Here is a 14,666-nt window from a genome sequence, read left to right as displayed (position 1 = left end):
ATGGAGAACAAGTTCCTGGTGGGCTTTGAGAGCTGTGAATCTTTCCTTCCCATCTTTGCCTGAGCTGTAGCTCCAGCTTGATGTGCTTGCCATGTGCTCACAAACAGCTGGGCAGCACAGAACTGTGGATGCACCGGGCTGTGGTGTCCCAAGCACTTCCCAGGCCCAATCCCTCCTTCCAGCATGAATTACTGTGTTAGGTGCCTTTGCTAAGAAATGAAGATTTATAGGATGAATCATATCAGCATGTGGTCATAAGATTTTCTCTGGACTCACAGTCAGCTGACAATAGTAGAATCTCTTGTTCTGGTTCTGTAAATTCCAGCATGAATTTCAGAAAACACTAAAAACAATCCAGAGACAGCTGGTCAGTGTTTGGATTTTCATCACATTTATAAAGCTATTACGATGAATATTACCATAATAATTTAAACAAGAAAAAAGGTCAAATCCATTGATTTGCTGGACAGCTACATTGATTTACTGAGGAATGTGGAGAAATATGTAATATAAATAATGGAAAAAAACAAGTGATAAATGGCAATAATATCTACCAGGCAGTTAAAACAGTTTACATGACAAAAAACATCTTTTCAAACAAACAGAAATTCATTCAATATGTTGGAATGCCTCCCAAATTACAAAGGAAAAATAAAAATGTGATTCAAGAAATAAAAAGACAAAGCTCTCAAAGGGAAAAATTTTATGTTTATGGCATAAAATAAAATATGAGAAATATTTGACTATTAGGAATCCATATTCTACAATTATTTTAAGCATTACTTAAGAAAAATATATTCTCTGGAAGTTAATTACATATTCTAACTTGCTACTTATAAAATGTAGCAGCAAATCAGACTGCCTGAAAAGGAACAGGTAGAACTTTCAAGGTCATTGATAAGATAATAGCTGCATATTTTTTCCAATCCAGAAAAAGTACACATTCTTATGTAATTAATATTATGTTGAAAATGTAAATACTCTTTTTTCTTTGTGTCTTGTCTCGGTCTCTCTGCGAGCCTCTCAGGAACCCTGGGCCAGTCCCGAGTCGGCAGACACCGGGGAGGGCAGCCCCGACACGGCCGACAGCGGGGAGACACTCTCTGTGTGTGCCCCGAGGGTACTGAGGGCACCTGGGCTGGCAGGGAGACACTCTCAGTGTGTGCCCAAAGGGTACTGAGGGCACCTGGGCTGGCAGCAGGGAGACACTCTCTGTGTGCCCCGAGGGTATGAGGGCACCTGGGCTGGCAGGGAGACGCTCTCAGTGTGTGCCCAAAGGGTACTGAGGGCACCTGGGCTGGCAGCAGGGAGACACTCTCTGTGTGTGCCCCGAGGGTACTGAGGGCACCTGGGCTGGGGGCAGACACTCTCTGTGCCCCAAGGGTGCTGAGGGCACCTGGACTGGGCGCCTTTGCTGCAGAAGAGACACCAGAGACATCGGTAGAAGAGAAAGGGCCGACTCTTAGCAGGGGTTAATCCAAGGTTTTATTAGGAGTCCCGAAGGAGCTCCTGCACCTCAGGGGGCCTCCTGCCGAGAGCCCCGGGAGATGTGCCAAGGTCACATTTAAAGGGAGGTGGAAACCAAAAGTAGATAACGTTTTACCAACCAATAAGTAACTCTAAGGGATGGGTACTGGGGGACAGACATATAGGACAGCGTATGGGGCAAGGCTTGGGGGGCTGACCCCTGGCCTCTGGCTGATCACTCAACGACTTGGACAGAAACTTCTGGATGGAGGGATGGGATGCAGAGTGATTGACAGAGAGCCAGGGTGGGGGTTTGGGGATGATCTCATCCTGGGAGAGGGATAACACAGGTAAAGGGAGGGGAGTACAGTCTGGGATAAACCATTTGGGAAAAATATGGGGATACAAAACAAAACTACTTCAAAATATTACAAAGTATAAAAACACACTACAACATCGTCTCACTACTTTCTGAAAGTTCTGCTTTGCAAACAATGCATGTACACACACACACACACACACACACACGCGCGCGCATGTGTCAATTACAGAATTTTCTACTGAGTCACATATCTGCTGTAAACTGAGAGAGCAACCATTGGGTAAATCAATGTAGAACAATGTAGAAGTTGTTCCTTCACAACACCTCTTTTTGCCAGTTAAAATTTGAAAAACAATTAAAATATTTGAAAGATTTGTAATAAGTTCATTGAGGCCAAATAAAGCAAACTCTTTTTGCATCTTCAACTAAACTAATTTAAACCATTTTCACCACACCATAAATCACAAGAGGCAAATGAGAGCATTCAAATAATTACAAGCCTATCGGACCTATGAATTTAGGCTCGTGAAAATTCTTTATACATACAATGACACTTCAACCAAGTTCAATTGAACCCCATACTGCTGTTGCTTTCAACCCCTGACTATTAACCAAAAAACCCAAACAAACTTGAGAATGGCAGAATTTGAGGACAAAAGCTGTCCTTTATCTGGACAAACCAAGAAACATAAAAAAGGAGGTCACATATTCTCTGTCCTCAGTAGGGTAATTAAAAAATTCAAAAGGTTGAAATCATACTTTTAAAAATCTTTCCCCTCAACCAGACCTTTGCCAGAAATGGCTTCATGAAGTGTGTGTGTGTGTATATATAAATTTAGACAGGATGGAACCATCATAACTGTTACAAAACCAAAACCTGAGTATTTTGTCTATCATATGTTACATAAAGAGGGAGTACTAAAATTTTTGGAAATGTCCAGAAGCCCAGGGAGCCAAAATAAAACAGATGAAGTTTATTTATAGCAAATACTAGGACTCTCATGGATGTACAAAAACCACAAACAAATTCCAAATTAGTCTAAATAGTATGTTGTAAAACATGTAAAAATATATATAAAATTGTTCAATGTCTCAAAAAAACCCCCAAACAAATAAAGGACTTAACAAAAGCATCTAACTACATACAGCAAAAGCTACTGTAAGTAATAGTCCTGTGGGAATAAATGACAATGCTCCAATTGAATTCAGTGGGAGGAGAAGGGAGGTTAGAGCCTCCAGGAAGGTAAATGGCTTTACGGTTTATGTGAAAAACCTGAATCTGTCCTTCAAACTTCTCAGTGTCCTGCAGCAGCCAGGATGCTGTGACAAATATTGTGCCAGGTAGTAACCAGCATGATCACTGTGCCCAGCACAGGTCACAGCAGACTGAGCAGCTGACTGAAAAAGATAACATTTTCTCAGAACCCTTAGATGAATTAATGTTGATGACTCCTCATTGGCAGGAGACAGTAGCTGAGCAGTTTTGCAAACATTATTAGCACCGCTTGCCTCTCTGTCTATGGTCTACAATAGAGTGCTTCTGAGCGGGTGAACTTCAGTTCAGATCCAGAGGTTTGATCATCTGACTAATTAAACAGACCTATTTAATTTAGTTTATGGGATCCAGCTGCGTGTACACTCCTCATTTTGCTCAAATAAACATGCAGAAACCAAACAGGGAAAGCCACTGAAGCCAGGGAAAGCCACTGCTTTTAAAGTGCTACTAAAAGCAACTGCCTAAAATAATGTCATGACTTCCATATCAAAGTCTTATTTCTGTCATTCTAAAGGAAAGAGTCTGTCATTTAAAGGTGTGAGCTTTAATATTTTTCTCTTAAAACCAGCAGTAACAGTTTACAACCTCCACCATGGCAGCAAGGCTGTCACTCTGAATGTTGTCATAACACTGTAACTTTTTTTCTTTTACAGTTTTTAGATCAGTCCTTGCTATTGAATCATGATAAATGATACAGTTTGTAATTTCATCTCTCAGGATTTGCCCTCACCAGAGCACGAGCCAAGTCTTGCACTAAAACAAACCCTTGCCAAAGGTATTAACTCACAAATCAAAATGCCAGCCTTTCCAATCAGTCCTACTCATTCTAATCCCATGTGCCCTACATGCTATTTTATCTAAGTGTCTTGCAAATCAAGTGTTTCATTGCACAAGGCTTTGAAAAGTGTTCAAGGGCCAGACCTTGAACAAACATTCCACCTAGATGTCCAGTCTTATTTTTGAAGTGGGCAGTGCCATATTTCTTGGATTAAATTTAAAAAAAAATTACTAAAACAGATCATAGTCATTTATTTAAAAAACACCACATTTCACACACTGTGAACTCTACAGCCCTGAACTCTCCTATAGATTTGAGACCTGGCATGGAAAACAGGAAGAGGAAAAACAGAAGCAGTGAACAGGAAATCAAGAAACTAGAAAGTTCTTTCTTATCCTTATTGCTTAGGATACAAGTTGCTATATTTCATATCCTCTGAAGTACTTTATGGATGGCATTTGTATTTATAGGGGTGGGATATTTATACATCTGCTAACTTCTTAAGGACTGCATACAGGATTGATCTCAGAAGCTCCTTTAGAATTCCCTAGGACTTTCAACTCCAAAAGAAAATCACTGCTATGAGAAATTCCAAATTGTTCTTAAATATCACCCAAAGAATGGAATCACACATTATTTGTTCCTGCAGAGGACTTACACAGCACACATCACCTGGCAATCTGTATTTCTATGGCAGTACAGGCAGCGGATTACCATTTTATGAAAAATAAGACTACTTTTTTTAATGGCAGCTCAGAACAATGCAGCTGCCTCATTTTTCAGTGTGAAATACACAGATCTGGTTTAATATCCCAAAGTATTTTTGAGCAAAACCCCTATTGCTGAAGAGTTTACTGCAATTAGTTGTAACTATGGCTATACGCTCTGGACAGGGTGGGAACAGGAGTTTAAAGTAGTGGCAGCAACCACAAAGGTACAGGATGGATACATGTACAGACTTAATCAGCATTACCTTAATCATGGTTAGATTAGCTTTAGCTGGCTGCTGCTTTTGTTCAAATGTTGATATTGATAATATGGGGAATGAACCATCTGAGCAGAATGATAGAGGACAAAGTTGACCCAGATCTCTGCCTTCTTTCAGGTTTTAGCTATTGCAAGATTTTTTCTTCTACTTCGCTTTGAGCTCTTAGGGAATAAAAGTTATAACCCAGTTCCTCATAAACAATGAGCCTCTGAAATGCTGCAGACAAAACTTATTTACCAAACAATACTCACTTATATTCAAATGAACTGATAGCAATTGGAATGTAGACACTTTCAAATATGTTCTACTCCTCTATTTCACTAAAAAAATAGTTGAGATAAGTAAGAAATAGTTGAGATAAGTAAGTATGTAGGTATGTTTCAATTTGTATTGTAATGCCTATAGGTCATAACCAAGATAATGAGTCCCTTCACCCACTATCAGAGCACACAAAGTAAGAGCTAGAACTGTCAGGTACACTTCACAGGGTGCCAATACATTAATAGGTACTGTGTGGACAGCTTAAGCAAATCAAAATGTATCCTGCACTCAAATGAGCAAAGAGACACATCGCTGATCAACAGCAAAAGCTCAGAGGACAGCTACTATTCTTCTCAGGAGTATAAGTGGGCTATCCAGTTTTGGACAGAAGGCTGCTCCTAGGTGTAAATGCCAACAACTGCATTAACTTATCAATTAAATCCCTCAGCAGGGAGATCTTGGGGTTGGTCTGTGCTGCCAGTGCCACTTCTTTATCTATAGCCAATAGCAAACAAGCTGAAATAGCTTTGGCTGTCTGATGAACAACCCAAGCTCAATGAGGTGTCCTAACCAGCATAAGTCAGAGGTATGAACTTGCAAGCCTGAGACATTGGAAACCAGATGAAAGTGAGCCCTGAAACCAATGCACTTTAGGTCCCTAGAATTTCTGCAAGTGCACACAGTGACTCTGCATGACAGGAAACAACTTGAAGTTGCACCAGTTCCTGCTTTTAAGTGAGTTTAAGCAACTTATTCACTAATTTGTTCAGACCGAGACAATACTAGGCAAAAGGCAGAAATCCTGGAAGATAATTGGAAATTTCTAAAGTGAAATGACAGGTGAGTTTAGATATTTTGAAGAGTCAGAGGCAGAACAAGGCTTGTTTGGAGCAATTTTAGATTCATGTGCTGCAAGCATGACAGAGTTATGTTTTCAGTGCCAAAGTCCTAATTGGTTTAAGACCTATAAACAAAACAGAGTGGAAAAATATTAACATATTAGTGCTGGTGGATCAAAGAACAGAGAGATTTCCCAAGGCCACTTTGGGAAGAAACAAGAACTGAGTGCCCATTTCTCAAGTCTTAGCTCAGCATTTCTATCATGAGGTTCTTTTCAAAAGACTTATTTCCCAACAAACCTTACCAATAATGAATAGTCCAACCCCCCCACTGAGAGTAGGTCAAATTATCATCAAAGATAACTACCCTGAACAGACTCTGTTTTTTCTTTTGCTGTGCTCAACTACCTAAACAAGCTGAGCCCCTCCTTGTAGATCATATTTTCTAGATGTCTGATAAAATCTGTTTGTTTGCTCTGGACCCCTTCCAATTAGTACACATCTTCTGAAGTGCACCAATTAAGATTAGTTTTGGGCACAGCACCAGGCACATTAATGAGAATGATGATTATCAAAAACTCTCTCAAACATTTCAGTTTGTGCATTTACAATGTACACAAATAAGCAGAAGGAAAAATAAATAAAACCTTTTGGAACTTTAATTCTCCCTAAAGAGTTCTGTCACCTACTCAAGGATTCTGGTAAACAAGGTCAGATCATTACTCAGACAGTATTTGAAGTTACAGAAAGAACAAATAACTGACATATTTTGGCAAAGTCCCACAGCAACCAGAATGGGGACAACAATCTAATTCCACTAAAAGAAAAACAGTTAGACAGTCTGTCTCTATGGAATTAGAAATTCAGAAATATATAGATGATCCCAAAACCTGTCATAAACCTGGAAAATTAAAATTACCTAATCTAATGGTACCAGTTCAAAGGTGTCTAACTTTATAGTAGTATTTCTTGAAGACAACACTGTATTTGTCTCAAGTAAAGCATCTGAATTTGAGCAAAAACATGAAGCTGTTTTTCAGGAGGAATCTGGTACTGTATACAAGGGTAATGCTGCAATAGGATGATTTTTACAAGATAAGGAGTAGTGCAGACCGAGTCATATTTTGTCCAAATGTGTTTGGGTGCAGTTTGTCCTTGGCTAATAAAAATGATGCTCACACTCAGACCAAAGACTATCTCTAACACAGTAATTTAGGAATCCTAATAGAACTAATACCAAAATTTAGGAAAAATAATTTATCAGTTCCCTGTTAATAGGATCCACCAACTTAATACAGGTTTTGACAGTTCAAAATGGTCATGTTTACATTCATGGTGCAGGATACAGTCGCACTCTTGCCTGGCACAGTCAGGCATGTTCTTCTATTCTGAAGATAAAAAAAAAAACCTCAGCAGTGAAGGGATCATGTTTCAGAACAAGGCAAGACATCAATAAAGTTATTGCTAAGCTGGAAAATACCTTGTTCTGTGGCAAATACAATTTTCTGTCAAGATGAAACTTGTGAAGCAAAAGCTGAACCATTATTTGTCTTCCTAAAGCAATAGCAAAGGCTGCTTACCTCCTCCCTACAAAGGATATTCAGATATCCATGGCCTACACAAAGACATGAGCTTTCATTATCAATAAGAACAAATACATTTGGGGTTGTTTTTTGCCACACTAATACAATAATGTGTTCCCACTTTCTTTCAGGCTGCAAGCCACATGAAGTTAATTAACAACCTGTTTCCAAGCTGTAAGTGGGAACAATAGAAAATTAAATTTATCCTAATTTGGGCCCTTTCTGTCTCAAAGAGAGCACTGGGTAAAAGCAAACTTAGAAACGTATGCAACTCATGGAAACACTTGATGTATTTCAACTTAATTAATCTTTCTGGCTTTGAAAGCCCTGTTGGCTTTTGAAAGCTAGATGCTCAGGAATTATACTACCTTGTCAGAGAGGACTACATTAGTAAGGAAAAGCACTCTGGGAAAAGCACAGAAAGAAAAAAAAATGGAATAAACTAATTTTGTGTTAAAAGAGTAATTAAAAAAACAACCCAAGATGCCATCACTGCACATCTTGGTATTTACTTACAGAAGTCTTCATAAAATTGTCAACATTTTATACCATCAAGTGATTACATACATCACAGAAACTGCAACCAGTCAGTTTACTGGCCAGGTTTAAGTCAGTTCTTTTCCTCAATATGTGAAGGACTGAACTCAGTGGAAAAACTCCCTACACACTGACTTTGCCTGATCCTCTTTATATTTGTACTGCAATCTCCTAACAGTGATTTTCAGAAGTTGTTGGTTTGCTTTGCTTTGCTCTCTTTTGATTTTAATTATGAGAGAAAAACAATAACAACAACAATTTGTTGTTGAATTTTATATGGCAGATTTTGCATTAAACCACACAGAAAAACAATGTATTATTAAACTGAAGTAGACATTTCAGGCCAGGAGTACAGGAAAACAGCTCTTTCACAATCAAAGTACTGACAATGCTTAAGGCCAGAAGAGATTTTAATAACCGCCCATGATGGGACAAAGAGTCAATTCCACTATCTAATTATTTAAAAAATTTAGCTCCTTCACAAAGATCATTTGACTTGACTCTTCTGATTGAAGTCTGTCCAGCTTTGTCAGTTATGTTTGTTGCAATAAAAAAAAAATCACATTGGCTGCAACTCAGTTTTGTTACCAATTATTTGTGTGCAGGTATTTCAGTATATTAAAAATGACAGTGAAACTTTAGAATCCATATATATCTACATATATATAAAATTTATGCTAGAACTGTATGTTCAAGATTTGCTTTTTGAAAGAAAATGCTTTCTCATTTCCATTAGAATGTAATTCAGATTGACTGAAAATGCAATTACAAGTTCTTAGTTGTTGTCCAAGTCTTGTGTTTGCTGTTTGGCCACTGTCAGTGCAGCAGGCGCAGCTGCTGAAAAATAAAAGTGATACCTTGGAAACAACAAAGGCTAAGCATGTGGATCACTCTTATGCATAACACTTCAGGGGAAAAATCCAATTCTGCTCCTGCCTAGAGGGTAATATAATGGTACAAGGATAGATTTCCATATCTTTGCAGAAAGCTCAAACCATTGTTTGGTATAAGTGAACTATTTCAGAATAATGTTTCAATTATCTCTGCCTCAGAGGGATATTATTTTGCAGAAATATACACACTTTCTTCAGCTTTTTTTACCATTTCTCTTTCAAATAGTGTCTGGTCTCAAACCTTCAGGAGTGTACAAAATGACTCAGATTCAAGGTGACTTACCATTTAAAAAATTACATATCCAAAATCATTTGAGTTCTCACTTTGTTACTACATTAATATTTTATCCCTCCCATTTCATTGAGTTCCACTTTTGTTAGCTTTTCAAAACTAATTTTCTTTGCATTTTCTTTCATAAAATAAATAAGAAAATAAACTAGTATACCAAGAAAAATAACAAAATTGTTCTGTGGCTTTTCTCAATATGGCAAGACTAGCATGCTCCTTAACAAAGTTAATGTGCTACATCTTGGGAAAGAGGAGAGAAAATAAAGTACTTCTATTTGAGAAAGGTAAGTTAACTCTCTCTTCTCAAATCTAGTTTTTATTCATAATAAAATCTTTGTCATTAGGGAACTTGCTAACTCACATTTTCATATTATTATAAATATTCAGAACAAGTTGAAATGTTTTAGCACTTTCAAATAAACTGTTATTTTACCTAAAGTATCTAGGAACTTCACTGGATATTGCTGGAAACCCATTTTTTAATATTGTGCTGACTTAAATAGAATAATCAACTCTGTGAAGAGAACAATACCAGTCAAAATACCTTTCTTCCCTAGTATTTTTTTGGAAACAGGGATGAAAATGAGTCATGTTTTTGAGGTTCCAAAATTTTTTTGTAGGTAAAATTGTTTTTAAATTAAAAAAATTCCATGCAAACACTACTCCATCTAGTTAATAATTTCTTCCTGAATATCAAAGCAGTATTTTCTTTAAATTCTAGAGAGGAAAAATAACACACCTGAAAAAGAACTATACTAACTTCATTGTTGTACGTTACATATTGTTTATCCCTCAGGAAGAGCTGGAATTGTCAGCAGGAATAATAATGACAATGATAACAATAATGGTTATAATGATACCAATTTATAATACATTAATATTCCGATTCTATAATTTAAAAAATCCATTGTCCATCACCTTTCTCCTTTCAACACTGCTTTCATTTCTCTCTCACCTACAATCCACTGAAGGTAAGAAAACTGATACACAGTACTATTTTATGAAAATAGGAACAATCCCAGAGGCCATATTCATAAAGGAGATGTTTTGTGCACAGTCAGTTCTGTAATTCACTCAGTACTTGGTAGAAAGCCAAAGGAGAGTCCTACAGTTCACACACAGAGATGTGCAAGACAGGACTCAGCCTTTAAAAACACAACTGATCTATCTGAGCATAACTCCCACATATATCTTCCACATACCCACATATATTTTCCACATACCTTTGCCTGTAGGAATCTCTGCACGAGGAAATTCAGAACTAAGCCTCTTCTTCAAGGTCTTACCTCAGACAGAGAAATAACTATGGAAAACCCTGTGTTTTCTAAACTAAAATTCATGGGCTTTTACTCATGGCAAAAGCTCATTTCCCTCTGCAATACATCAAACAGCTGAACAGGAAATACAGACCTCAACATAGCTGCATTACATGTGATATTGCCAATATTTTAGTGACCATGTCACAAACTGGCCCACCAAAGCAACAGATGTAATCTAATTGAAGGCAGAAGACAAAAAAGAGCACAAAAGCAGCTCTACTTCAAACATGTCTTTTGTCACTCCATCAGATTTGTGCTAAAAAATTTACGTGTTAAGCTGAATGTGCAGTATGTAGGAGAAAAAAGAAATGCATTTTTAAAGGCTTTTAAAGAGCAGCAGTACACTGATTTCTACAGTAAACATTGAAATGTTCTGTATTAATATTTAATTGGTTAAAACTCTCCTGTATAAGTCATAAGAAGAATGAAGTTTTAAAAACAACAATTTAAAAATATTATGACTCCTATCTATGCCTAAAAGATTTTACATTTACATAAGTATAAATTTTATATCTTATTTTAAAACATACAACATGCACAAATTGCAAGTGAGATTTCAAGAGTGATCTGGGGACAAGGTGTCCCAGAGGCATTAAAAGAGAATAATAAGGAAATCAAAAGTGGCAGAGTTAAACATTTCCTAGTTTATTCCCATTATCAGTTTAAGCAGTCATGGAAGGAATGGTTTACCAAGATTGCCATGTACTACCAAGGAGGTGCATTGATCTAAAACTGAAATGCATTTAACTGCATTAAACGCTGGGATTACTCATAAAGAAACAAACAGTACTGTACTGTAAATACCTGACAAAAAAAGGACTTTCCCAAGCTGTTAAAACACACGCATGAATTTATAAGTCTATTTTATTACTAGTATGCATACAATACTGTAGTCTAATTCTTATGTCCAGCTGAGAAATAGAAGAGGGGGTTTTCAGAGACAAAAAAAAAGTTCTAAGGCTTGACAAACAAAAAAAAAGCTTGCAGGTAAGAATCCAAGAAAGATCAGAAAGGCAGGTCAGGAGAAAGCTGAGGTTCGAGACCTTTGTTTTTCCTTAGAATAAAAGAAAGTCATGGCAGGAGTTCAGCACAGAAGTTCAATAAGCACATAGTCTATATTAAAGGGAGAGAGAGCTCTCAGCTCTTAACAAGCATGAACACTAGACAAACCACTGCAATGTTAAGAGAAAGAATATATGGCTAAGTCTAAGAAAATACAAATTTGAAGATTTTAATTTCTTAGTTTTTCTGATTAATTCTCAGAGAAGGTTCAACAAAAGACAAAAACAATTTGCAACTCAAACTGATGGCTGACTGGTTCACTTAGGCCATGCTCTGACAAAGGACAAACACAAATTACATTCACTTGATCATTTTCAGTTATGCAACCTAAATAGGGCAATAAAGGAAAAAGGACATAAGGTTTCTTACAACAACAAAAACCTTGATTCTCTGACTGTGATCTCTAGACCGCTACATTTCTCAACATTTTCAACTGAAGGATCACTTAACCTCTGGAAGCAAAACAAATTCAAAAGCCATCCTGTGCTTACTGTGCCAAAGTACTCACAATGGCCATCTTTTGGAGACAAAAAAAATAAAGGTTAAAAAATTAACCTTATTTTCATTCTCCTCTTCCCTTCTGCTTCTATATATGAGAGAATATGGCTGTGCAGGAATGTCTGGTTTTGACTTGCTTTTTGAGCTCCCTTTTGATTTTTATTGACCATCAATTACCCACAGACTATGGGCTGCATAGCATTGCTTTAGGTAGTGCTGCAATTAAATCACATCACCCAGTGAGCACTGGAACTAATGAAGCTTGGTCTCTTAAAGATTTGTTTTTCATGGTTGATTGACTTTGGTGCCTAAGAATGCAAACTCCAACTAAAGTCTTCTCTTATGGTAGGCATTTATAAGGGCTGCCTGGTTTATTGTTTACTCTCTCCTTACTCCCCATTCTCCAGCGGTTAATAGTGTGCAATTTAATGATGTAGCTTTTCCTTTGTCTGCAGGCCTTCCAGGGAACATTTACAGAAGCTTTCTACTATACTCTGCCATCTATTTTCTCAAGGAAAATGAATTTATCAGATTTACTAGACATGTTTGAAGTTGGCCTGTGAACTCAAAAAAGTTATTATGGAGATTTAAGGGTAATTGCACAGACTTGGTAAACATGCATCTTCCTTCCATGTGAATTGAGGATAAAATAACTTGCCATACTCTGATTTTTTTTTTCCAAAACTCACTGAAAATTTATTGGTGAGAAAAAATACAAAATATTGCCACTGGAATATGAACAGAATAAACAAAACTATTTGTCTTCCCTTATTTAAATGCCCTCCCCATAACTCATGCCTTCTAAACAACCCTATTCTCTTCCATTCTCCACCTCATGGTGAGCTGCTGTGCTCCACACCCTTCTGTGACTTACCACTTCCACTAGGATTGGAGTCCCTTTTTCTCCATTACCTGTCTCTGTACTCATCTCAGGCACCTAAGCCACATTCAGCTTACTCAATATTTGTGCTCAACCTCAGCCCCACTTCCAAGTCAGGAGGGCAGGCTTACTTCAAAAAAGTAACCCAGTACACAACAAGAGACTTCCAACAGTGGCTCAACACTTATCCGCTATAATTTCAAGACAGAAGTGAATTTCCATTAATACATTTCACGCTATTGTCATTGGGAAAACAGTACTTGATTAAAAGATAATTATATTTTAGTTGTTTTTCAAATACATTACAATGTACTGACATAAAATCTAAGGTTTCTGATTTTGGAGAAGACTGTGCAGGACCAGACTTAAAGGAAATTACAATACAATCTCATTAGAATATAAAATGAGATGTATTGGTTTGTAAATTTCCCCCCACCCCCCAAAATAAATCTAACACTCTGTGCTGCTAAGAGATGGCACAGAAACAACAACCCTTTGACTAGTTATTTTCATAGTTTTTTAGGATTTGGCACATCAACCTCTAGACTTACAAGAAAAAAGCAATACATTGATTGCTGATTCACTGATGTCTCAATGATGATTAACAGATCTGAAAAGATGACAATATCAAGGTATTGAAATAACCTGTATTTAAATAACTGTATTTGTGAATACATTTTGGAAGACATTTTTGTACACAAAAAAATACAACTTTTAGAACTGTAGATGAAAATCAATGAGTTTTAACCCCTCAATAATTAATTAATTCCTTTAAAAGTTTAAAACTCTTGAATTAACAATTTTTAGTCTTGGAAAAAGGTGTAGGGAGAAGAATCTCCTTTTAATTCCAAATTTGTAGACAAAGAAACTAATATTGCCTAAATCCAGAGGCAGGAAATTTTACTGATTCATACTAACTGGAGTCAAGTCTTTGCAATTTTTCATTTTAATTTCTCCACAATACTGCTTTAAAGACTTACTCATTTTAACGCAATCAGACAGCAAATTATTGTGAGGAATCAGGTTAAATTAAGTGTATCCAAGGTGATTACTGTAATGCATTATTTACACTACCACATATACAAAACCCCTTATATTACAAACTTGAACATGATTGTGCCAAATATTGCACACATAATAGCAGAATGCATATCTCACACCTTAAATGAGAAGAAACCTCTGTCAGATGGAAGGAAATAAATAAATTGGACTAAATAATTGGATGGTGCAGAAATCAAGTTCCTTAACCATTGTGAAACTGGTGACTTTTAATTATACACAGTAAAAAGTGACTAAAGTAGGATTGTACTCTAAATGCAACATCAAAAAAACCACATAACAACATAGGGACAAACCCTTATCCCTTACTTACCATATAAATAAGATATTTTGTAAGGCCAATATATGTTTATGGTATAATATTACAGACACAAGCATGTGTATAAGTCAAACATACACATAACTATACTCACTCTGCTTTCAGAACATAACAACCATGGAATCTGGGAGAGCAATATGGGAAGACTGACAGAATGCCAAAAATGCAGACATTCAGTTGTTATAGGGAGTGTTTATTGTCCTGGAACAGGAGCCAATATTGTGCATTGAAAAACCATTGCTTAAAATGTCTGAACACTGTTGGGAAGCAGGACCAGAAACTAAAACTTCCCAGCT

This window comes from Molothrus ater, chromosome 1 (assembly GCF_012460135.2).
Source record: "Molothrus ater isolate BHLD 08-10-18 breed brown headed cowbird chromosome 1, BPBGC_Mater_1.1, whole genome shotgun sequence".
NCBI lineage: Eukaryota > Metazoa > Chordata > Aves > Passeriformes > Icteridae > Molothrus > Molothrus ater.
Note: the sequence above shows the minus strand (reverse complement) of the source record.